Source organism: Sciurus vulgaris (assembly GCF_902686455.1).
Source record: "Sciurus vulgaris genome assembly, chromosome: 14".
NCBI lineage: Eukaryota > Metazoa > Chordata > Mammalia > Rodentia > Sciuridae > Sciurus > Sciurus vulgaris.
In genome coordinates this window covers 12,936,444-12,962,282 of record NC_136475.1, presented here as the reverse complement: position 1 = coordinate 12,962,282, position 25,839 = coordinate 12,936,444, and the positions used below count along the sequence as shown (strand labels likewise).

At 46.0% G+C, this 25,839-nt stretch overlaps 1 protein-coding gene across 2 annotated transcripts in view; it reads left to right on the top strand.

The window, feature by feature from the left end:
• Positions 1 to 1,385: 1,385 nt before the first annotated feature.
• The window catches only part of NCK2 (NCK adaptor protein 2), a 140,008-nt gene continuing 115,554 nt past the window's right edge, over positions 1,386 to 25,839 (top strand). For both annotated transcript variants that reach the window (XM_079111019.1, XM_079111018.1), the window contains exon 1: positions 1,386 to 1,670. The gene's annotated coding sequence lies outside the window, so the exon portion shown is untranslated. The remainder of the gene's footprint in view (positions 1,671 to 25,839) is intronic.

Genomic DNA, 25,839 nt, shown 5'->3' with positions numbered 1-25,839 from the left:
GAAAAGCAAGATAGTAAGCTGAGGTTTGTATGAAAGGATGAACAGAGGTAGCCAAGGTCAAAACAGAGAAAGAGGCTGTCAGATTTCCTGATCTAGTACCTTATCCTCCCAAAGTCCTGTATCTCCTTCCACCTACTGAGCCATGGAGGGTGACCAAGTGCCAGGCAGCATGCCAGGTACTTTACATTGGAGGTAGGCAAATATTATGTCCTCATTTGATAAATTTTAGAAAGGTTAAGAAACACCTGTGCGAGCTTACACAGTTCAGGAAGCCCATAATCAAACCTTTCACGGTCTGACTACAAAGACACACTAACTCTGATTACCCATTCTCGGTTACTTCCTTTTGGAAGGTGGCAGGCAGTGAGTCAATCAAATAACACTGCTTGGTCACCTTGGGTGAATTATTACTGCCTTAAGAAGAAGTAGCTAGGAGCCTAAGGAAGATTCTCACTACCATGGGCTTATCCCACGAGGAAATCAGAATCATTTGAACATTAGGATTTCCTTTGGGAAACCATAAGGGAAGTAGATTGCAGAAAAAACACCTGGGTTCGGGTGCTTGTGAAAGGGAGACGTGTCTTTCCCCTTCCTCCTCCTGGGTTTTAATCTTCCAAGTTTATTTTCAGGTTAGCCACCACTCGAGGCAGACGGTCCCACTTTAAGAGAGGACTCCCAAACGCCTTCCCACCCCGCCTTGGGTAGGCTACAAGAATCAAGAATCCCACTGGCTGGAGGAGGCGGTGGAGGCCGGGTTTCCTCTCCTCCCCTTAGGAAGTGCCCCACCAGGGAGGGTGAGGTAAAAACGTGTCTGGTTGGGAAAGTAAATAGATGCAAGGCAGATAAATAAAAATGCCCACAAGCAATTAGAGAGAGGAAGTGACATTTTTATGTAAGCCACTTTTCTGATGGACAACAGGCCTGCTTTGCTCAGAGTGCCGTGGGAATGCTTCCGGGAGGGGGACCGTGGCCAAACAACTAGCGCGTCGTGATAAGAAATTCAAACAAACAAAAAAGAGGATGCAAAGACCACCCGGTAGTCACCGCAGGCTGGAAGTTGCTGCCTGCATTTTCCCTCTCGTCCCCATCTCCCTGCCCCCACTCCCCGCGCGGGCAGCTTCAGGCGTGGGGACCGTTTTCTCCCTTGGCGCGCGGGTCGCGCTGCGCCGCCCGAGCCCAGCGTTCCGGGGCCGGTGCTGTTCGGGCGCGCGTTCCCGGGCCGGGCCGCGGGGCTCGGCCGCGGGGCTCGGCGGCGCCGGGTGCGCCCCCAGGTGGGTCCAGCCCCCGCCCCGCGCGCTGCGCCTGGCCCGGCCCCTGGGCGGCGTCACGGCGCGGCCGGGGAGGAGCGCGGGAGGAGGAGGAAGAGCGCGGAGGGGGCGGGCGCTGCGCCGGGGGAGGGTCGCCGCCGCCGCCGCCGCCGCCGCCGGGATCGTCAGGCCGGAGCCGCGCGGCCAAGCGAGCGGCGGGCGGCAGGCGGCGGGGAGGGCTCGGCGGCGGGGAGGCTCGCGGCGCCCGGGCCGACGGGGTCCGCCCGGGCCGGCAGCGTCCGCCGGGCGGCGGGGAGGAGGGAGCCGCGCAGACAAAGAGCGGCGCCTGGGCGGGCGCAGCGCGGCCGCCGCCCCGGGACCCGCGCCGCTGCCCTCCGGCCTCCGCGGGCGGCCCACGGCGAGGTAAGCGTGGTCGGGAAGGCGCGGGGCCGGGGCCGCAAACTTGGGGCGGTTCGGCGGAGTTGGGAGCGCGGCGGAGTTGGGGGCTCGCGGGCCGGGGCGCGCCCGGGAAGGGGCTCGGAGAGCCGGTCCTCCCGTGCCCCACCGGTGCCCTCGGCCCCGTCGCGGCCTGGGCGTCCCCAGCTGCAGATTGCCTGGTTCCTCCGGCTGCACACCTTCCTGCCGGCCCTTCCAGGCTCCCCACTCTCCCAGATGGCACGGGGGCGGGGGCGCCCGCCAAGGGCGCGGGCGGGGACCTGGCCTGGGGTGCGCGCCGCGGGGCCCGCGGACTGGAGACCCCCGGGAGCGCAGGCTACGTCTGGCCTGAGGCAAAGCGGGGAACCCCGAGCCCGGGGTGGGCGTGGGACCGTGTGGTGGCCGGGGTCGTCCGGGAGCGTGTGCTTGGGAAGAATAGCTGAGGATCGCCGGGCCCGGCGCCGGGACTCGGGGGCTGGTGTGGGCCGGGAGAACTTACTGTGTTTATTAGAACTGTTTATGATCCCGCACGAAGCTGCCGTCACATCGCATAAAGGAGGTCCTTGCCTTGGCGGGCCAAGGGCGCTTTTATGCCGGGTTTCAGTCTCTGCGCCCTGCCTGCTTTCCAAGACTCTTAAGTCACCTGAACCAAAGTTTCTCCCAATCGCTCTATCCTCTTGGTTTATTCAGGGCGATTTAACCACCAACTGTTTCTGTAAGCATTTGTTTTGTGATTTTTAACTCCCTTTTGAGTGCGGTTAGCTTGGCGTGGTGTGGAGGGGTTTAATTTGCAAAACGCTTTAATCTGTAGACAATAACAGTTCGCCTGGAAAGTCTGCTCGGGATGCTGGGGGTCAATGGTTAATGGACACCAGGCACCTGACTTAAAACTGGTATTATAAATAGCTTCAGGGACAAAGCAGGACCCTGTTTGGAGTTGGCTCCGGTCTCTTCAGACCATTGAGGCTGGCACTTTCTCCTCTGTTTGGTTTTGTTTATTTTGCCAACAGGTTTAAAGCTGATTCTGCCAAATTTGTGTTTAGTGGGATGAGCAGGCCCCTGTGTTGGAGGGGCCTCATACATCACAGGCCAGGTCCTGCATTGACCTAAAAAGAAACCGAACCCAAAGACCAGAGGGTGTGGATTGCCAGGGCCCCACAGGTAGGGGAGTCCCTTTCTGTCTCCGTTCAGCACAAGCTTCTGGAAGGGATTTTGTGTAGAAATGAAAGTAATTCTGGGTGTGTTTCATGCCCCTCCTTTTGATCTACTTATCTACAGTGGTTTTCAACTCTTAGAAGTGACTGGGGGAAAAAAAAAGAAAAAAAAACCTGGGCTACTTTAACTTATCAAAACAGATCTAAACTGTGCTTCTGAGCACACCCTTAGTTCACTTATAAAATGCTCAGAGATAAAACCAGTAAATTAATAACAGGATTTTGAAGCATGTGTGATGTTGTAGAAGGAGATTGGCAGTCGTGGACACAGGGTATTTAACCCAGTCTGGGCTTTGGGTGTAGTTTTAGAATTTGGCAACAGGAATTTCCTAAGAAGCAGGTGTTATCCCTGTTTGTGAGCTGGGTACTGCAAGGGAAAATCCTTTCTTTAGATTTCTCTCCTCGAAGTTAGTTTGATGTAGTTTTGATTAAAGAAAGTGGCCGGATCTGTGGCCACCTGAGACTGAAATTGAGACCTTTAAGCAGTAGGAAGCCCGTGGAGATGCTCACTCACTTCCTCTCCCTGGCACCTAGTCTCTTAGCTGCTCCCCGTCTGTCAACAGTGGGGCTGATCATGACACACAGGATGAAACTGGGCCACAAATTGCCACCTGGAAAATTGGCTCCTCTGTGACTCCCTCTGCCCACTTGTGGAGAAACTGACCCCTTTTAAATGGGTGGGGCCTGCGAAACGTGCATTTGAAGCAGCTGTGGTCAGGTTTAAGGCTTTGAATTTTGCATTATTACATGCTACATCCTTACATTTTCTTCATCTCTGCTCCATTTGACCTTGTCATAGTTTTACCCTCTGTCATTTACATTGGGGGGGTTACTGCACTTTTCCAACAAACAGCAGATCTTGTGTACACAGTATTTGAGAAATGTGCTATCTGTCATCCATAGTAAATGCACTGGAAATCATCTTGCATGTGCACACAAGGGATGACCTTTCAGAATGCCCTAAGACTCCCTGATTGCACAGAATGACCGGAGTCCTTTCCTTGACTACTTGCATTAGAGGAGTTTGCCCTGACTAGACCAGACTGTGAGACTCTGTGGGACACAAATGCTTCTGAAGGCTCAGACTGTCTTGCAGTGTGCCCTGGGGAAGACAGGACTTGTGAAAGTGGCTCTCAGACACTGAAAATGAAGCCTCATGACTGAAGGACTCCAGATTGCTCTCCAGAATGGCAGAAGAGGGTGGTGAGTGATTTTTGGGGAAAACTAGTAAGCTAACTTTTTCCCTTAAATGAAGTAGAAACTCCCTGATAACTCCCCCAGAGGCTTAGAAACTCCCTGACAGTCCCATCCTTAGGGACTGCAGATGACACTTCCAAATTCTTTCTCATTCCTGAAATGAGTAATGGAAACACTTCAAAGGGACTAAGCTAAAAATAAGGTGTGTGTTAAGTGCCCAGGTTAAGACATCTCAGGGAGGTCGAGGCAGCTTTTCAACAGGTTATCAACGCTTTGCAGCTACAGTAAAAATTATCTGTCATTTCCTTGGGCTGTTTTAGTAGTGCAATTTAAAAGTTTAGTCGTTTTCTTTTACTGCCTCTCACCTTGAACTTATCCCAAAGTACGCTTTTTTCCAGAAGATGCCACATTAGCAAGTTACCTCCTGCCTGATCACACACCGACACACAGACTGGCACAACCATTTCTACCAGCAGTTTCTCGGTGTTCAGAGCCAAAGAAATGAGAGGGTTCTGATCAGCACAGCAGTCTCAAGTGGCTTTACAGTGGTGACCCTGTCCCAGACCAGCCTTTGTGTTCCCTGTGGGTTCCTTTGCTCAGCCCTCCTGGGTGTCTCCAGTTCTCATCCTTCCAGTGGTCATTCTTCCCCACATCTTACCAAATCCTCCCCGGCTAGAGATGATGACTTTGCCCTTGAACCTCCCCAGCACTCTGTATCTGATTTGACATTCGTGACTTTCTTCTATGGGTCGTTTGTATTTTCTTTAATAGATTCCAAGTCCTCTGAGAGCTACAGGTGTTGCCACTTAGTGCAGTAGCTTATACACCTTTTATGTGCAAATGTACTTACTGAATCTGAGCTTGGGTTGCTGGAGTGCTTTGTTCCCAGCACCCCAATAGTTTTTGTAATAATAGATCTCCAGAATCCTTGTCCCTCTGCCTAGAACCTCCATCACACTGCAGATAGCTTGGTCTCCAGGATGTCCAGACACTGGGACAATTTGGTCCGATGACTTCTCTGTTTGGCAAATTCTCTTGTCAAATGAGTTGTTTGTAGACTTGAAGCTGAACTTACACAAGCAAGACAGAACCCTGAAATTCATTTATTTTTCATGTACACCTTAAACACGAAGCCTGAGGAGATATATACACACACATACATACATACATACCCTTTTTTTTTTTTTTTTTTTTTTTGGTACTGGGGATTGAACTCGGAGCACTTGACCTCTGAGCCACATTCCCAACCCTAGTTTGTATTCTTTTAAGAGACAGGGTCTCGCTGAGTTGCTTGGCATCTCGTTTTTGCTGAGGCTGGCTTTGAACTCACCATCCTCCTGCTTCAGCCTCCCCAGCGGCTGGGATTTTGTCTACAACAAACCAAACAAACCCAACTACATAACTAACTGGTGGGCTGGCAGAGAGTTCAACTTTTCCATAGATCAGTCTGTGCATGTCCACCTGGACTGGATACTGAGCAAAGCATTGCTAGTTGTTGTCACCTTCCTTCTTTTACTATTTGTAATATTTTGAAGTATTTGTAATGCTTTTAAGAAAAGAAGCTAAAGGTACCCTTAAAATTTCAGTAGAGGTGGAATATCACTAGTTTGAAAGTCTGAAATCCAAAATGCTCCCAAATCCAGAGCTTTCTGAAATGCCTGAATGTGGACAGGATGCCACAAGTGGAAAATTCCACATCTGACCTCATGTGATAGGTCGTGGTCAAAATGCAGGAACACTAAAAATGCTGTATAAAATTACCTTCAGGCTGTATGTGTAAGGTGTATGTGAAACAAGTGAATTTCATGTTTAGACTTGGGTTGCGTCCCCAAGGTATATATTCTAAAATTGGGAATTAAAAAAAAAAAAAAAAAAAAATCAAACACTACTTCTTGTCCCCAGCATTTTGGATAAGGGATGTTCAGCCTGCTTTGAAATTTCTTCTTTGGAAACCGTTTTGGAAAAAGGATGCTTTTTCTGGCCAATTTGTTAATGAAGACCTAATATGCCATAATGAGATAAAAATAATGTATACTAATGCTTGTATGATAATTTGTAGTTTACAAAATACTCTGCACATACACCACCATATTTAATATTCTAAATAACATGGCAAAATTGACTCCACTCTGTATTTCTATGTGAGGAGACTGGGGCTCAGGGACAATATCAGGGATTACAGGACTTAAATTTAGGTTTAAGCCCTTCCCTTTGGAGCCCTGTCACTGTGGAGCAGGTAGTAGATGAGGCTATTGGACTGTAGCTGGGTAGAGTTGTTTTCTTACTAGGCAGTAGACGGAGCAGAGTGACACTTGGGTGTGTGCCTTAGCCCTGTTGCCAACGTGTGCAGATATTGACGGAACAGATCTTAGGTGTGAGTTGACTCATCTGAAGATGAACCATTTGAAGGGAGACAGACAGAAGCACTTACAGTGAACTTGTGTCCTTGCTTCGTTGTTAGAAGCCGGAGTTATCCTGCAAAGCCTCCTCCAGTTGGAGAGTGCTTATTCCCGCTTAGTGTGTGTGTGTTCTCCATAACAGAATACCACAGACTAGGGAGCTGCAGAGTTTATTTTCTTACAGTTCTGGAGGCTGGAAGTCCAAGATCAAGGTGCCAGCAGGGTTGGTGTCTGCTGAGGGCTCACATCCTAGCTTCCCCTCTTGCTTTGTCCTTATGAGGCTTTTCTTTGTGTGTGTGTGTGTGTGTGTGCGCGTGTGCGCATACACATGCCCACACACGTCTCTGGTTTATCCTCCTCTTCTATTCTCAGTCCCATTGGATCAGGGCCCGACTCTTATGACCTCATTTAACCTTAATTAACTTTTTATTTTTTGGTATTGGGAATTGAACCCAGAGGCACTTAACCACTGAGCCACATCCCATCCCTTTTTATGTTTTATTTTAAGACAGGGTCTCACTAAGTAGCTGAAGCTGTCTTTGAACTTGTAATCCTTCTGCCTCAGCCTCCCGAGCTACTGGCATTATAGGCGCATGCCACTGTGCTTGGCCTTAATCACCTTCTTAAGTGTTCTGACCCCAAATATGGTTGTATCTGTGGGTCCTGTGTCTGAGGATTAACCATCTGCAGAACAAAATTGCAGATTGTTTGGAAAATTGTGCTGAATATGTACAGGTTTTTTTTTAATTGTCATTATTCCCTAAGCAATACAACATAATAACTCTTTATATAACATTTACGTGAATTATATGTTATAAGTAATCTAGAGATGATTAGAGTATGTGGGAGGGTGAGTGTAAGCGACTTATAAATACTGTATGCCATTTTATATTAGGGACTTGAGCATCTGAAGATTTTGGTACCCTCAGGGTACCATGAAACTGAGGAGCCTTTACATAGTTTTCTGGGCACAAGGGCTTCAGCATTTTTATTTGGAGGGAAAACGTCCAGCCCCTGACAGTGTATAACTCTGCATTCTTACACCTGGCTGATTTTAGGATCTGCTGTTGCTTTCATCACCCAGGTGTGGAATCTGTGCATCTGACACCTGCCAGGAATGATCACGGCATAGTCAGAAGGAGGAGCCCCTGTCCACTCTTTTTTATTTTTTGTGGGGGTATCAGGGATTGAACTCAGGGGCATTCGACCATTGAGCCACATCCCCAGCCCTGTTGTGTATTTGATTTAGAGACAGGGTCTCACTGAGTTGCCTAGCGTCTCGCTTTTGCTAAGGCTGGCTTCGAACTTGACATCCTCCTGCCTCAGCCTCCACATGCACCGCCGCACCTGGTTTACACCACTGCGCCTGAATTCCACTCTTTAAGAGTCAGGCATAGAACTCCACGACAGGGAAGGAGCCTTGGTGCTCCAGGTTTTTTGCAGAATGATCAGAGAGAGAAAAAGTCTTGACTTCATTCCACTTACAGATGCGTCTTCCAACACATGTAGGTTCACCTGCAGATGCTCATTTTGTTTGTTTTCTTCTTCATAAGGACCGTGATAAAATATCAGAGCTATCAGAGACGGTATTGGGTTTTCTGTCAAAGGAAGGCCTTCCCTGGTCCCTGGGTGAAGGGCACAGAGAGAGGGCGGAGCCTGGTGCTGAGTGGCTGCCTACCCTGGCCTGCCCCTGCTGTGATGAGCAACCTTTGTCACCAGAGTGTCCCGTCCTAGAGTGTGTGTGATGGTGTTTGAGGAGATGCACCCAAGTTCTGTGCGGGCCTTTCTAATCTAGGCCGGTTTGCTCCAGGTAGTAGGGGGTGCCTCCCGACTACCCTCTTTCCAGCTCTAATTTGTCTGTGCATCTGTGGTTTGTTATCCATTGATTGATTAATTAATTAATTAGTTAATTCAGTCATGAATGAACCAGCTTCCCACTGATCCGTTGGTTCCACTTGAAACTTGTGAGTGTCCCAAACCGTACCGTTTCCTGGCTGCCTGTTCTCTTCGTTATTTTTTCCCATCATTGATTGACTCATTCATCCTTGAATTCCCCCTTATCTCCAAATCCAGTTATCATCCCCTATTGACTCTACCTCTGAAAGATGTCTTCTGTCCGAGCCTGGCTCTGCTTTCTCTCTGACTTGGACATCAAAACAGCTCCCTAATCACTCCTGCCAATCTGTCTGCTCACTGCACCTCACATTCTAGCCCGACCACCACCCGCACTTGGTGGCTTTCTGTCATCCTCCTCTCACTATCCCCAGTCCCCAGAAGGGCAGTGTGGGCCTGTGGACTGGGTTCCCTCGCTGGTTCCTAGTCTTTAAATACACCCCACCCCCCACCTTTTAGCTCTACCAAGTTATCTGTGGTCACATACTGAGCAGCAGTTTGCTAACAATGGTTACAAAGCAACAAAGTTTATGATCAGTTTACTCTTAGGGACTTCTGTCTATTGGCACTGGTTCAGGATTATCCCGTGTAACAAGGACTTGTCTGCACAGGGCCCCAGCGTAAGCCTGGCTTTCCCTAAGGGCAGGAGAGATCATGTGCAGAAAATGGGGTGTGTGCATCTTTCAGTGCAGAGCGTCTCCCTGCAAATACCCCTGGAAGTGATTGTCAGGAGCAGGGTAGTCCCACTGAAGTATCCTGTGAGCCTCCAATGTGAGCCCTAGATGTAATTTTAAATGTTCTCACGAGCCACATTAAAAATGTAAAAAGAAACATGATATTGTCATTATGTACTTTTCTTTTACCCAACACATCTATAATATTTTTATTTCTGCAGATAATCAATATAGAACATAATTAGTGCACTAATTCACATACTTTTAGTTGTGTGAAGCCTCCAAGATCCGGCGCTGTACTTTTTGCCGTATTTTGGGTGGTCAGTGATCACGCTGACCGGGGCTGTCACATCCGCAGAGTTCAAGGGCTGTGTGCTTTTCATGGCTTAGGCTCCGTTTATTCTGAATTTTCCAAAGTTGAGATGGCTCAAAGGACAGATTGAAAACCCTTTGGAATAATAATTGTGGTAATCATGATCGTATTTTATTGAGAAAGGCATAAGCTGTGTAGTTATAAGGATTAATGTAATATTTCATATACTCAAACTGTTTTAGAGTTCTAAAATCAAATTTGGTTAAAAGTGAATGCCTATAACCAGAATACTTTGTGCACCTTGCACGTATTTTCAAATGTGTTTTGAATTCTAGAGGTTAAATTGCCCATGTAAAGTAGCATTTTGGGGGGAATCAGCATTCAACATATTTCTGACACATGTTAAATTTTTAATTTATAAGTACAGAAGCCAAAAATGAAGCCTCTTTTTGTGATTGTTAGTTCCCCCTCCCCACACCATACATCAGGCATCGTAATGACCGTTCTGAACATTTTACCCATAACAACTCATTGATTCCTCATCAGAATTGAGTACGGTGCTTTCTGGTTTTAACTCCATGGAAAGGAAGGGGAAGAACTATGGGCTGCCTGGCCGTAGGCCCTGGGACTAGGAAAGACCAAGTCTGGTGTTCACATTCTAGCTGCCACATCCTCCACGCCGGCTACCGTAGGTCCCTTCATTCGGTTGTGTCTGTAAATGCATAAAACGACCATAAACTTTTATGATGGCGTGAGCTTTGAGAAACATTGTTGGAAAATTGGTGATAGTGAAGTGTGGGTACAGGCTCATTCAGGAACCCCTTATCAGCCACATTGTGGAGGAGGCCCTCTACTTTGGAAGGATGTAGTGAATAATTGGTAACCGTATAAGTGCCCGTGGAGGGGTAGCTGTGAAGGGTCACAGAGGAGCATTATTGGACACCGTGTTGGCCTGGCTATTCCTCTTCCCTGGCCAGCACTGTGTTGTGTGGGCCTGTAGTCCTCAAACTGCCCAACTCTGCAGTGAGCATCAGCGTCCAGTGGAGGGATGGTCCTACCTGGAGTGTCTGAGGCAGAGGTTTGGGGTGGGGCCTGGGAATCTGCTATTCGAACACATTCTCAGGTGATCCCTTTTGGAACAATTGAAAAATACTGCTGCGGGGACTTGCAGTACATACAGGTTGAGCATCCCTTGCCCAAACTGCTTGGGACCAGAAGTGTTTCAGATTTTGGGACTTTTGCATTTGGGTAATGAGATGTCTTGGGGCTGGGATCCAGGGTCTAACCGTGAAATTCATTTGCTTCATGTTCACCTGATACACATTTTTGGTGCCTCTGTCTTTTGACTGTGACCCATCTCATGAGGTCAGGGGTGGGATTTCCACTTGTGGAATTACATGGGCACTCAGAAAGTTTCTGATCTTGGTGCCTTTGGGATTTTTTATTTTCAGATTAGAGATGCTCACCCCGTAACTGCATCTTAATTCCAGCATGGCCTGCCGTGTGGGTACCATCACGTGGGCCTGTGCGACGTGCCTCCTCATAAATAGCTGTGAGCTGGGTTCAACCCCATCCTCACTGCAGTGGTGACCGAGGAAGCAGCAGCATTTTTTCATTCTTCCAGTTGGTCTTGAACTGTGGTATTGGAATACCTCTGTCAGCTGTTCTCGGCTGCTACTATTTTTTCTTGAGTTATCGTTATCAAGGTGGATAGGTTGGTACATACTGCAAATGTTGGAGCTGAACCTACCAAATCCGTCCCCTTGTGTCCCTGTGACACCCGTGAAGGTTTTTAAGAATCCCAGGATGGCTTCGACACCTCCTCCTCAGGGCACAAAAGTTCAGGCCAGGTCTCGGTTTGGATTCTTGGAAGTGGCCTCAAAAGGTCCCCATGGGACCTGCAACATTGGCTGCCATTCCAAGCTAGTTATGTATGTGACAGGTCATGCCAGACCTACTTCCCACACTTGGAGGACCCTTGGGGCCATCAGAGAGTTGGGTAGTCTTCTCCCAGAATACGAGACTCCTGAGATACAGCCAGGAGTCTGGTGTCCCTGTTGGGAGACGCTCCCTCTTGCCCCAGGTTTAAGAAGGACTATAACTTGGGTGGGATTTTCACTTTCTCAGGCGTAGATTTGCAATCACACCACCTCCCATGGGACCAGCTCTGCACAGAACATGCTCCAGGGTGGGTAACAGCAAGGATTCATTTACTTAAATGGGCATCATGGTCCCCGAAACCACTGTGGGTGTGGCCAGCCAGTGAGAAGTAAGTTGAAGGCAGCAGACCACAGTGAGATGTCTAGAAAGGTGCCTGTGGCCATATTAGAGGACGGACTGCCCATATTTCCATTGATTTTCCTTTAAGGATGTGCCTAAGAATCGTAGCGAATGAATTTTGGCCATGTATTTAAGGATGTCTGCAAGTCAACAAATATTTTAATTATGTCACTTAGCAGCGTGGCTGTAAAAGAGAGGAGCAACTGATGTTTGTTTTTCCATTTCCCTCTTTCCAGCTGTGTCCATTTTAAGGATAATTACTTAAAAAATCTTGTAACCCTATTTTCAAGTCTGTGAGTGTATAAGGAGGGGTGGTCAGATTTGGCAGTAAACTGTTTTTTCTACTGCTTGAGAGACAAGCCAACTTGGGGACATCAACATAAAAAACACAAGCTCCTTGAGGTTTTTTTTTTTTTTTTTAAATTAATTAAAGTTTTAAAGAGATAGAAAAATAGCAAGGGACTTTAATTGTTTCAGAGACAGTTTTTGGAAATTTGCAAAGGATGAATAGTGAATTTTCATCAAATGCCTTTTTTTTTTTTTTGCTTTAGGAAGCAGACTCAGCGGAATCTACCAAGATAAAGAAAACCAGACTTTTCTTTTCATTCATTTCTGCTCTTTCTTTCCATGCCTTTGGTTTCCCCTTCAATTTTTCCGGTTTGTATGCATCTCAAGGGAGTGTCCATGCCCTTATCTTAAAGCTGGTCTGTTTTCCCCTGGCCTGTGTACCTACATTCCTGGGTTTTCCTTACGTATTTCAGTTGCTGTCTTTTTAGGACCTGCCTGGGGTGGATTTAGAAGATGCTTTTCTCTTCAGCAGAGTCTTCTGTCTTTCTTCAGTTCCCTTTTCACAGTGAACTGCCTTGCTGGTTTTTTTGTGTAGGATTCAGTAGATAAGACCCAGTGGACTATGAAGAAATGATGACCCTTATGGTCTAAGACAGGACGGGAGTGCCAATCGTAATCTCTCATCATGATCTTCATTTTGAAGCTTTCCTGGGTAGAGCTAAAGCTCAGCTGATTGACCACCTATAGATGAAGAGTCTAGTGTTTTAATATTTTGCCTCTTAAACATGACCGTGCCGTGAACTCTGATGTATCTCAGCCATCCTGGACAGAGAGGCTGAGTCTTTTTCCTATAGAAGTAGATTCTTTCTCTTCATGAATATCTCTGTGGGTCAGGGTTCCATGTCTAAGAAAGAAAATAAGTTTTCAACATACTACATACATTATTACATTACATGTAGCTTCTCATTCATTCTTGGATCTAATTAACTGTTAGATTTGAATTGGGGAAGTAGAAGCAACTCACTTTTGCAAATCCACAAATAGGTATTTTAAGGTTAGTATTTTTAAAAAGCTTAGCTGAGACCTGAACCTCCCACTCATGTATATAAATTAGTGGTTCCCAATGGGTGCAGTTTTGCCCATATGGACGTTTGGCAGTATCTAGGCATTTGTGACTATCGGGTCTAATGGATGCTACTGGCATTTAGTGACCACAGACTAGGGATGCTGCTCGGCATCTGCGAGCACACAGGGCAGCCCCCACGACCAAGAACTAAGTGGCTCAAAGGTAGCTGAACTTGCTCTTTTTTGTTTAAATGATCATGTCAGTGATGTGGATTCTTTTATACATCTCCTTTTGGAGATCAATTTCTTTCTTCCATTTGAGTCAACATAGTGAAAAATTTTAGATCTTTGTAGATCAAAACACTACTGTGCACTGATATTCGTAAAGAAGGAACTTTCTTAGTCTGATTGACTTAAATGTGACTTTTCTTCATCTGTAATGATGTTCAAGTCTAGCACATACTGCTTTTTAAATTACCATATTCATGATTTATACCTATGAAAAGCTGACTTTTACAGGAAGCATCTTGATATAGCTGAGATAAATAAAGCACATTCTGCTTAGGAGGCCCTCCCCCCACATGCAAGTAACGGAGGGGACCTTTATCAGTTACTTTTAATAAGTGGTGACTTTGCAGAGTTTGGTCTAATCAAAGACATCTGTTTTCTTAACTTGTCGCACATTGCTGATGATCTCTAGAAAAAATTGTGTTTTATTATTTCCAAAGTTTATAGGATTCTGGGTTCAGCCTGATAAATTTTGAACTGGTCACCTACCTTAGCTTTTGGATGTTTTATTTCCTTCTTTGTGTAGTTCTAAAACCCTGGGGGGGAGAGAACAAAAATACCACAAATTAGACCTTATGAAGGGAAAGGAAAGGGAAGATTCCAATTTGGATGTTAGTTGCTGACTCGCAGCGTCTACGGAGCTACCTCCGAGCCGGCTAGAATATGATGTTACTGTCTGAACATTTTTTTTTTTTTTTCTTTTTCCTTATAATTAGATTCTTACTTGATCAAGTAAGGAAAACCTAGAAATGCAGAGACCTGCCAGCTGGGATTTTCCTTGGCTTTATTGTGATCTGTTTTGTGTAAATTGTTTCCTGTTCTGTTGCTCTTCTTTGGACTTTGTTGTTTCTTATCTCCTCTCTTCCTGTTCTGTTGCTAGGATAAACACAAAGTCAGCACTTCGTAAATTTTTGAACTTCCCTTGGTGGAGATGATTAGAAGTGCAGTCCATATTTATTTTCTAACATCACCCATCTCGTGGACTGAGAACGGACCTCTGAAAATGTAATAGTGACTCTTGGGACAGACTGGAAAACTCTCAGTTACTACAGAACCATGTATGTATTTCTTTGTTACGTGCACGCGTATCGTTTGCTTTTTCAGCAAGGATGGAAGGAGGCCTGTGTTGTGAATCCAGCAGTTTTGTAGATGAGAAGAAGGTGGGTCATGGGGACCGAGCTCCATAGAGGTCCTGTTGTGAGTGGTTCTAGGAGACCTCAGCTGTAGGTCCAGGATGGAATGCGGGCAACTCGAGTGGAAAACTGCAGACCTTGGGCTTTGTTATGGCTCTGTATGGACTTTATTGTCAACTCCTTCCAAGAAATCATCTGTCTTTATGCAGTGACTTCTTGACTTTTCTTTATGATGGAAGCTGGATTGAAACTATTTCATTCTGAACTTGAATAATTGCTGCTCTAAACTTGAACTTCAAAAGGGAGTGACTTGGACTTCAAAAAGGAGTGGGGATGTGGACTCGGAGGAGTAGAGATGTAGATTCTCCTTTTCCTCCGCTCCTGATTCAGCTAGTTGTCTCCTCTCTTGACCCGTCCTGCCTCTGTGTGATGAGGGGTTGCTGCTAATGCTCTCTAAAGCCACTTAGAGCCTTTGCCTCATTTAAAATGGAATGGTACAGTTTCATAGGTGGTAGAACTTTTTTTTTTTTTTTCCCCTTGAAAGCACAAAACAAGCCAATTTAAGTGGCAGATGTGATCCTCTGTTACTTTCGAGTGCAGTTAGGATAGGAGGAGGGTGGATGTGACCATGTAGACAGAGTTGCCTTCATCTCGGTCCCTCCCACAGATTGACCTGCTGTCCAGATGGTATTTCAACTAAATTGTGTTCATAAAATCAATACATGGCGATAGCAGCTCTGTGCTGGGGCGTGGGAGTACATCCCAGAACCAAAGACCTGCCCTCAGGGAGCCTGTAAACCAGTGCAGAGATTTTACAAGTTCAGCTTCAACTTTAATCTTCATTAACAAGTATATAGCACGACTGTTCCTTACCCTTACGTGGGGGAGGACACCATGGGAAGCCCCACTCACCCAGCCAAGGCCAGGTAGAATCCATTCAAGCATTTTGGAAAAGACTGATGTTTTCTTCAAGTTCCTCAGAAACTTAGGCACCACAGGCAGCCCCTGGAGACGAGTTGATGTCACCTGAGCAGAGACATTCCTGTGCCAGGTGTGTACCCTGGTCATCGACACAGCTGGGGCATCCGTCCTTACTTCCCTTCCTGCAGAAGTGCCCCTGCTCCTCTAGGTCCCGACTCTGGGCACACAATGAGCGCTGGATTTGGGGCCAACTTCATCTGTACTTTTCCAGTAATGTAAACTCCATGTATATATTTCTTCTTTGCCTAAGACCTTTAATCCTTAAAAATTACTAAAACTACTTGTTGCTGCTTCTAGTGGAAGGCTGGCATCAGGTGGCACAGGATACTCCCTTATCAGTAGTGGTATAATTACATTATGCCATCACATTTTAATCCAAAAAAAGACTTATTTAATCAGATGACTTCTCCTGGAGAAGTCATAGGACTGTACAAACCAGTCCTATGTGGACATTTTCAAAGTTTGTTTTGTAGTCTGCTGATGATCTAATTTGGAGTGTGTTCTCTTTGAAATTTAAAACTATTTCTCACTGTATTGTGTTTTTTGTTTAATTCGGAGGATGGAACCCTGGGCCTGTGTGTGTCTTTTTTGTATTTTTTAAATGCTGTGTTTCTGATTATTGACTTCTCTTCTATCTAATACTTTGGTCACAGGGCTGTTTTGACAACAAGTCATTATAAAACAGTTTTTCAAGGTGGACAGATTTCAGTGTTTATGTTTCAGCTCTGTTTAGCATCTGAAAATAAGTTAATGCTACCTTTCAAAATAGAATTATAACTAGCGACTCCCCCTCTGATTCACACTGAATCATTGGCATTGCCTTTAGCATTGATGATGTGGATTAGCATAAAGTGGTTTTTGTGAAATACTGTATTAACAATAGACTAGAATCAGTGCTTGGTATTTCTCATGAAACTTAGTTTGAGAATAACACAAGTGAAATTTGGCGCTTGGGCTTTTTGAAAGGAGAAAATTTAATGTGTGTTAAATAAGTCCTTGTTCAGTCGTATTCAAGGGGGCAATTTTTTTTTTTTTAAATTTATGAACTTGAACTGTATTTTATGCATTTATTTTACATATTCAAGTATATATAATATGCTCTTTGTTTAAAGAACAGCAAAGAATTGTATTGTTTCAACCTCAGTAAGGAATCTCTCCTTACTGATCAGTAAGGAACATCTCCTTTTGCTTTTCTTTCCTTTGTTTTCCTGGGGATGGAACCCAGGGCCAGTGTTCTACTACTGAACCACACTGCCAAACCTGTCCTTTTCTTGAGTTCACTGATTTACTAACTTTTCCAAGGTACAGTTTGTTGTGGCAACAAGTCAGCCATGGCACACTATGCAAATGTGTATTTTTTATGATTATGTTACATAGATATATGTATTTTAAAATAAGCCTTTAATTTTAGAATAGGTTTTAGTTTTATAGAAAAGTTCCAAAGATAACCCAGAGAATTTCCATGTACCCAGTGTCTACTTTCCCTGATTTTGTTATCTAACATTACTATGGTGCATGTGTGACAACTCACAAATCGATACTGGTGCATTATTGTTAGCTGAGCCTGTGCTTTATTTGGATGTCCTTAATTTTTACCTAATGTCATTTTTCTGTCTCAAGATCCCATCCGGGAGCCCACGTTTCACTTAGTATTCACGTCGTCTTAGCTCCTCTGGTCTCTGACAGTTTCTCAGACTTCCCTGGTTTTTAGTGGCTCTGTCAGGTGTGTGGTGGAGTCTCTTAATTGTGAGTTGTCAGGTGTTTTTCTCATGATTAGCGTGGGGTTTTGGCAACAGGGAAATTGCTGTTCTTACCACATCACGTCACGTCAAGTCAACATGACTTGTCACTGCTGATTTTTACCTTGACCGCCTGGCAGAGGTAGTAAAAGTTACTTTGTTCCTCTTTCCACCCTGTGATCTTTAGAAGAGGTCACAAATGTATCACCCTGCAGTCCTGGGGTGCATACCTATTCTCTGCTGGTGGTATTCAGTCTTGATACTCCTCTGTGGTTTCCACCACCTTGTGGAGAGTCCAAGTGAGCGGTTCTCTGTATGAACCTGAGGTCTTCTTTTGCTTTCTGGGTAACTGCATCCTTGGTTTCATGTTCTCAGAGTTCCAGATAGAAGCAAGGGATATAGCTCGGTGGTAGAGTGTGTGGCCCTGGGTTCTGTCACTGAGAACCCTGCCATGGAAAGATTACTTTTGGCCAGGCTTGTGTGAAAGTGGTTGTGTTGCATGTGATGTGAGAGACAGAGACAGACAGACAGATGGGTACCCAGACACCACGTGGACTGTGTTCAAGTTCGAGCAAGTCCAAAACCACCAGCAAATCTTCAGTTTCCAAAAGCATCTGACGCCTTGTGCAACTGTGCAGCTCTTAGGCAAACCCACTGGTCAAAGCAGGAGGGCAGTGGCCTGAAGTGGCTTCTGCAGTCTTGGGGCATGGGTGGCCCTTGCCTTGGGCACCATTGGGAGCCCAGTGTGGCAAGAACTGTGGTCCTTCCAGCCTAGGGCCCAGGGGCCTGGCTCTTGGGACACAGCTCTCGTATCCGTAGGTGGGCGCCAGTCTGCTCTGAGCCTGTTCTGGTGACCCTCCCTTCCAGCCTGCTGAGCCGGGATCACCCCCTGCCTGGGTGCTGTGAGATTCTTTAAGTTGGCGTGGGGAGAGGCTTGAAGGGCCCTTTTCCTTCCATTGACCGACTGACCAAAGATTCTGGAGAAATCTGTTTTGGTAGGGGTGAGAGTGGTTAACCATTCTCTTGGGTACATCCAAGGATAAGTTACGACTGGTAGCCTGTTTCCATTTCCTACCATCCTGCTGCCCTCAATAATGATATCCTTTGGTGATGGGGGTGCTTACTGCCATATCCCCCTGAAAACTACCTAGGTCAGAGAGACTCACTTGCATTCGTTCACATGAATATAATTTATAGCAATGCATTTGGTTTATTAAAAATGACTGAATGCAAATGTGCAGTGACTTTTCTGAGCACTATTTCCCTTTCAGTTCATGCTGTTGTTTGTGATTTCTATTTTGACCTGTAGATTTCTGATATATATATGTATGTATTTATGTGTATGCATATATGTATATATGCATTATATACATATGTGTGTTGTGTATATGTGTGTATGTATATATACATTTTTTTTTTTTTGACCAGTTCGAGGTTGTCCATGTGAGTTTGGGTGGCTTGGTGTGGAAGAGTCACTTGACCCAAGGACATCCTCTTGGCTGGAAACTATCCAAGGACAGCGTTTCTGGAATCGGCTCTGTTGGGCTTTTACGTGTTACCAGACTGCTGAGAGCGTGGTCTTCATGTCAGAGTGGGGTTGAACTGGCGCTCTGACGATTTCCTCCAGCTCTCAAGTTGAGAGAGGCCTGTCCGGAGAAAACAGGCAGCTCCGGCGGTCAGAGCCTCAGACGGGGCCTGTGGCAGACTGGCTCTTCTGTGCTCGGTTGTGTCCTCACATACAGAGCCATTCCTGACACGTACCGGGAGAGCCCTCCACTTGGAAGGGGCTCAGCCTCTCCTGCTGGAGCCTAAGGATTTGTGGAGTCATGGCCCAGGTCTTCAGGTTACGATGATTCCGTAGAGCAGGGGTCTTCAACCCCCTGCCGTGGTGGTAAGTGGATGGACTTCACAGGCGTCCATGAACTTGGGCTGGGAGAAAACTGACATTGAACTTTCTCCACCTTTTAGCCCACTGCAGTGTGACTGGTAGCACAGTCCACGGCCTTCTCAGTCACCAGAGACATGGCAGTGATTTTCCTATCGTGTCATAGTGCTGCTCCATTAAAATGCAGGCCGCTCTGATCGTCCCTTTGACCTTATGGTAGTTTAGACCTGCCGCTGCACCCTGTTGTGTAGTGTGTCAATGAAGAAGCACAGAGATTACTGGATCCCAAATTTATTTTTTTAAATAATATACAATAACTGTGTTTTGGTATTTAAATTGTCTAAACGAAAACCATTTAAAAGTACCCCAAGAAGTTCCCACTCCTCACCATTTTTCCCTGGGAGGAGGGGCACATGGCACCCAAGGGCTGGACCTGGCCAGACACCAAACATCATGCTGTCCTCTGAGGACAGGGCTGCTAAGACTTAGGCCATTGGCTGGAGATGCCCTCAGAGGCCCTGTGGACAAGTAATTCAATTTTGTTGCCCAACAGAACTCTTTCCAGCCCTGCAGTAAGGACAAAATATCCTCCAAGTAGATGAAACCTGCTCTCTAAAGGAAGATTCCAAAAGAATTTTATTTAAATTGGATAAAAAGCCTAGTTATTATTTTTGTAAATTTTAATTCATTATTTAAGTTGTCATAGTGGGAAAATACATATTCATTTTGTAAGCTAAAAGAAATGCTAATGTAAAATTTGTGTTCTGGGATCTGTGGTTATTTAATGTTACAGCAGTTGGGTTGGGTTGTGGGTTGGGGATTTAGGGACGTGTAATGACTTCCAGGATCAGGCAAATGTCAGTAGCTTTTAAAAAAATCTCATGCCTAAAAGAGTTTGGCTTTTTAGTTCTCATGGGTGTGGCGGCAAAGTGTCCCTTGGAGTTTTTGACCCCCTGTTTAAAGAAATATGCTATAAAACAGAAATAATTGAGAAACAGAGTGGCCTTGTGAATTGTGCCTCTCTGTGTGTGCATGCTGCTGGGAATTCCCTGGAAATGATGGACTGCGTGAAGGTGCATTCTTAAAGTATTCACGTGGCAGTAGTAATAGCTGGTATTTATTGAGCACTTGAACATTTCATGGGTGTTGTCTAATTCAGTTCTCTCTGCAACCCTGCGAGGCTGCCCTTAGCCACGTTTAACAGATGAAGTGGCCAACCTGGAGAAGCTCAGCCATCTATCCAAGTGCTGGTCCTGGCAGCTCTGCTTTGGAGGGTTTTCAGGTGGGTGTGTGACATTTGCATGCCCAAGTAGCGATGCTCTGTGTCAGAGACAGCCCGACCCTTGGACTGGCTTTGCATCTGCGCTCTGCAGGCTAATGGGAGCGTCTGGGTAGACAGCCCCTCCTGAATTATTTTAGCGATGCCGCTTGAATGAATATGGCTCTTTCTCTGTGACTCTCTGAGCTCCCCACCTTCACCAGTGGCCACCTCCCTGTACAGCACTTCCCCAGCATCCTGCAGCTTGCTCTTTGGGGTTTTCAGTGCTAGCGGTTAAAATCTTAAAGTGCAAACTGAACACCCTAGTACTTTATCATAGAGACTTTAATTTTTGAGACATACTTCTGGTGCTGCTTTTTAATTTTTTTTAGTGGGGGAGTGTGGATTTTCTTTTAATGATAAGGGCAACATACTAACTCTTGAAGATAGTGTTTGAAAAGGGAGGAACCTTTTTTAATCACCATCCTAAAAGAGACCTTTCATAACTGCAGTGTCCTTGTATTTGTAACCGTTTTGTATAATTTCATATCCTTTTCTCCTCAACATGAACATTTTTCACTTTCTTGGTAATTTTTATGATTTTTGTTCCTGCTCTTGCATCACGTCCCATAGGCATGAAAGTTCCATCTCTTGTCTAAGCTGACTACCGAATGGGACATTTAAATTTTTGCTCCAGCAGATAAGGCGTTTGTACATCTTTGTGTTTCTCTTCTCCAACAGAATGATTTCCTTGCTATAAATTCCTTAGAGAGGGTTCCAGAATTATATTGTATGGACATCTTTATGGCTCTCGATTCATCTGGCCATAAAGTGCCTCCAAAGGATTGCACCAATTTTCAGGAGTGCACACGTTTCAATTTCACCCAAACGGTGCTGCCTTTGACCGTCAGAGTGCAAAGGTCCCCCCCATCAAGGCCTTTTGAGTTCATCTGTTGTAGAGGACCCTGTCTCAGAGTGATGATAAAACAGCGTTACTGCTGTCTTAAAAACAGATCCACTAGACTTTGTACACACCACGACCACTGTGTGCTTTAAAATCAGCTGCCTCTAAAACAGCCCCTGAGTTTTCACGGCTCACTAACTTAGCACTGCCACATGGTCACCCCGAGCCTGGCCCTCCTGCCAACTCTTGGCATCTACTTTTTGAGCAGGTGGCCCATTCTTTGAAGGGACTCCCTGACAGCAGATGGAATGTCCTTAGACATGGCATGTGTTCTCCCTTGAAGGATGACTTTCGTTCTTATTAGCAGAATGTTCTTTAGAGCCTTGTTTGGGGCATAAAGTTGACAGTGGAATTGTATTGTCATGTTTTTAGCCACTCGCCACATGAGACAGAGGGACACACTATTCTTTAAATCCATAATCTGTTCTCTAAAGTCACTGTTAGACTTGCACCACATAATGGAGATACGTTGTGAGAAATTCGTTATTAGGCAGTTTTGTTGCAACATTATAGTGTATACTTTCACAGACTTAAGGATGTATAGCCATCTATGTGTGCCAGATAGCCACAACACACAGATAGACTATGTGTGATATACACGCGGGTGGCCTGGTACTCCTGGGGCCATGTAGATAGAATAACTCAAGATTTAATTAAGCGCCAGAGAAAATGAGGCAATCAAGAGACTCAGTTAAAAATGAGGTGGATGAGGCATCTGCTGCGGGTGTAACAACTTACATCCTGCTTTACAGTCAGCTTTTTCTTTAAGTAAGTAGCAGCATACTAAAATAATGCTAAAAGTATAATCTGTACACCAGTCACAGTAGTTTATTATTGTCTAGTGTCATGTACTGTACTTACTTGTATGTGCTCTGCTCTCATACAACTGGTGGCTCAGTGGGTTTGTATTTGTTTCCACCAGTGTCACCACAGGCGTGTGGGCAGCGAATCATGCTGTGACATTGTGATGGGTGTGACGTCTCTGGGTGACAGGGCGTTTTCAGCTCCATTATCATCTTTCGAGACCACCATTGCATTATGTGATCTGTCACTGACTGATACTTGGTTTTGTGGTACCTGACTATTTTTAGTCAATTTGTTTTGCCTGTAACAGGCAGATATCCTTCCAAAGGTGCTCTGTGGGTGTGTGTCAGTCTCTGTGCAGGCACATTTCATACACAATAAATTAAGAACTCAGGTGAGCCATGCCCACCCTCCAGATTCACAGAGAGAAATAAAATAAAATAAAAAAATCACCTGTAACTTTGAGCTGCTGAATTTGTGATGATTTGTTACTCAGCAGGAGGTGACTAACACATTATATGGGAGAACCTTGTTCCGATTACCCCTGGGTCCGGTTTTGCGTGCTGCTGAGCAGGACTTCTGAAATGCTACTCTACCTCTTCATGTTTTTTGTTTTGTTTTGTTTTCGCAGTGCTGGGGATGGAACCCAGGGTCTTGCCAGGCAAGTGCTGTCTCTTAGGTCTTTTCTCCTAATTGGCCCAAGAAATAGTAGAAATCACTTTGAAGTGTACCATTTACAGTCTTTTCAGGGGAGATGAGAGAATGAAGAGGGCAGGGCATCCTTTGGGGCCAGTGAGGAAAGGCAGGTGTGAAAAGCCCCAGCACCTCACGAGGCCTGTGGAAGGTGGGCGCTCCTTCTCAACTGGGAAACGTCTGGGTTGTGGATGGTCCTGGGCATGGTGGAAAGATGGGAGGAAGCACTTGATGTATGTCTTTCTCCTTCTCGGATCTGATTTGGATTTTCTTTCTCTTTACCATTACATGCCCCTTTGTCCACTAGGGGAGACCAGGAAGCAGCTCCGGGCGACCAGTTTGACAGCCTCACTCTATCCTCAGGCCTTTCTCTCCTCAGAGGGCGCGAGCGGGTTGCCTTCCATGCTGTTTCCATCAGGCAGTTAGATTTAGGAACTTGAGCTTTGTAAGGCCTTCAAGCGAGTGTAGTAAGAATGCTCCCTTTGCCTGCTGCCCGGAGTGTTGGTCAAACTCGGGCGTGGAAAGAAGAGAAGAGAGAGGGAAGTTGGTCTTAGAACCTTGACACGCTCTAGTGTAACTCTGACCACCTGAGAGACACCTGCTCAGGTGTGTGACTCCCACACAGTGTGGTCAGCCAGGTGGGGTGTGCACATGTGCACCTGTACACATACACACCCATGCTGGCCTGTGGCACTTACCCCTTCACTCTGTGGTGGCCCTGCTGGCTCTGGCCTGGAAGCCTCAGCAATTTTCTGTGTTTGATCATGGATGGATTCTACTCTGTATTCCCTTGGTACACATTTGTAATTTTATTTATGTCACACACCTCATTGAACCAAATATAATTTGCTATTCACTGAATACCTCTAGTTACCATACCTAAGTGGCCAACATTTGAGGTCCAATTAAAAAAAAAACTTAGAAGCCGAACGGTAAGTAAATTTACAGAATTTCACATTGCTTGTTCAGCAGGAATAACCTAATGAGGATCGTGTGGAAGGTGCCTTCGGTAGATGCTCTGTCTGGGTGCGCAGATGATGGAATCATTTACTTAGGAATATCTGTTTGTCTTCATGGCATTTCAGAGTAGGTTGGCCAACGGTGGCCCCTGGGCCACATCCAGCTACCTGCCTGCTTTGTGAATTCAGTTGTATTAAAACATGGCCAGACTCATTCACTTACGAATTATCTGTGGCTCTCCCTGTGGCACGGTTGTGGAGCTGAGTAATTGCAGCGATGTGGCCCACAAAGCCTAAGATGCTGTATTAATCAGGCCCTTCCCGGAAGGGGTCTGTTGACCCTGGTGTGCAGGAAGGAACAGGAGTGAAGTCAGAAGCTGCTACTCTTGAATCCCAGCTCTGTCCCATTGGGTCCCCGATCCCTTTTCTGGGACAGGATGGGGAGGAGGATGCCCTCAGCAGAGGGAGTTGGTAGGCGAAGCGCTGGCTGGTTCCTGGCATGGAATAAACACTGAATAATTCTTTTCCCTCTATTCATATCCCTCGCCGCCTTCCCCAGGTTTGATTTTATTCTAAATGTGAAAATTCTAGATAAAAAATGGTCTCAATGCCTGAATTTTCAGAAACGAAAGCATTTCAAAACATTTTCTGGTAGAAATAGAATGCAAAGCTACAGATGTGAACTAGATGTGTAACTCTCAATTTCCTAGTAACTGCTTTTTAAAAATTAAAAAAAAAAAAAAAGATTGACTTTAATAACGTCTTGGCCTAATAAAACCGCAATACTGCACCAACATATATTCAGCATAAGAAATTACTGTACAGATGCGTGTCCCCTCCCCAGGAGTCCAGAGTCCAGTGTTTTTTTTCCTGGTAGCACAGCACAGCGTAACTGGCCACCTCTCTGGTACTGGGTAGCGATGTGTGAGCAGTGGCTGGGAGGGTGGACAGTCTGATTCTCCGACACCAGCCAGGTGTCCTGTACGTGCTGACACTAACTACCCAGAGCTCGTGGAGACCTCACAGGATGAAAGACTCAGCCCCACAGGACGAGTCCCACTTCAGATGCCAGTTGCAGGGTGTGGGAGCCCCCTGTATTTTTGACTGGTAGCTGTAAATTGAGGGTTCCCACAACTTCCTCTTTATGTTCGATAGTTTGCTGGAACAACTCCTAGAACTCAGGAGAGTGCTTCATTACCTGTTGCTGGTTTATTTTAAAGGATACAACTTAGAAATAACTCAAAGGAACAGATAGACCTAGGGCAAGGTCTGGGGGGCGGTGGCGGAGCCTCCGCTCCCTGCAGGGCTCCACCTGCCAGTGCGTGACCCCACTGGGCTCACTGACACAGAGACTCCCTGCGTCCCATGGTCCAAGAGTTTTTGGAACCCTGTCTTCGCCCCTCCTTCCCCTCCCAGAAGAGAGAGTGGGGTGCAGTTCTCACCCCCCAATCACATGTTTCGACTTTGTGGGGACTGGCTCCCTTTCTAAGGCCATCTAAGCTTTGTGTCCCCTTATGAGCAGAAATCAGTGGCGGTGCACTGGTGGGGGCTCGTTATGAACGGCAAAGGACACTCCTGTCATACAGGAAATTCCAAGAGATTTAGGAGCTCAGTGTCAGAAACCAGGAACAAAGTCCAGAGATACTTTGTATTACACTGCCCAGGGTAGCCTTAGTGTGCCACCCCTTCCGAGTCCCCAGCTGGCTCTGTGCTATTTAAAACTCTTCTCCTGGAAGCAGCTGATGCAGTCTTATTTTACATTCTTTCCCGGCTCTGACTAATCATGACTCTCAGGGTGCTGATAGCTCAGCTCCCCCAGTTCTTGGTTCTCAGGAAGCAAATGCAGGAAAAATATAGTAACATTTCTAGGGAAGCTTAGAGCCACAAAGTGTTTAGATGAAGCAGACACACGGTGACTCTGCTTGGAAAAGCTTGGAGAAGAATAACTGAGCTATAGAAGATAAGCCTCTCTTGCTGTGGGTTTTCTAAGAAATGGGGGCTGTGGATGAACCCAGTCCTGCCACCTGGAACCCCTGTCCAGGCGCAGCCAGGCGTGTGCTCTGGAGGGGCGCCAAGGGATGGAATGTGTGCCTTGAACATCGTTCATAAAATTACCTAGGAGGAAAACCA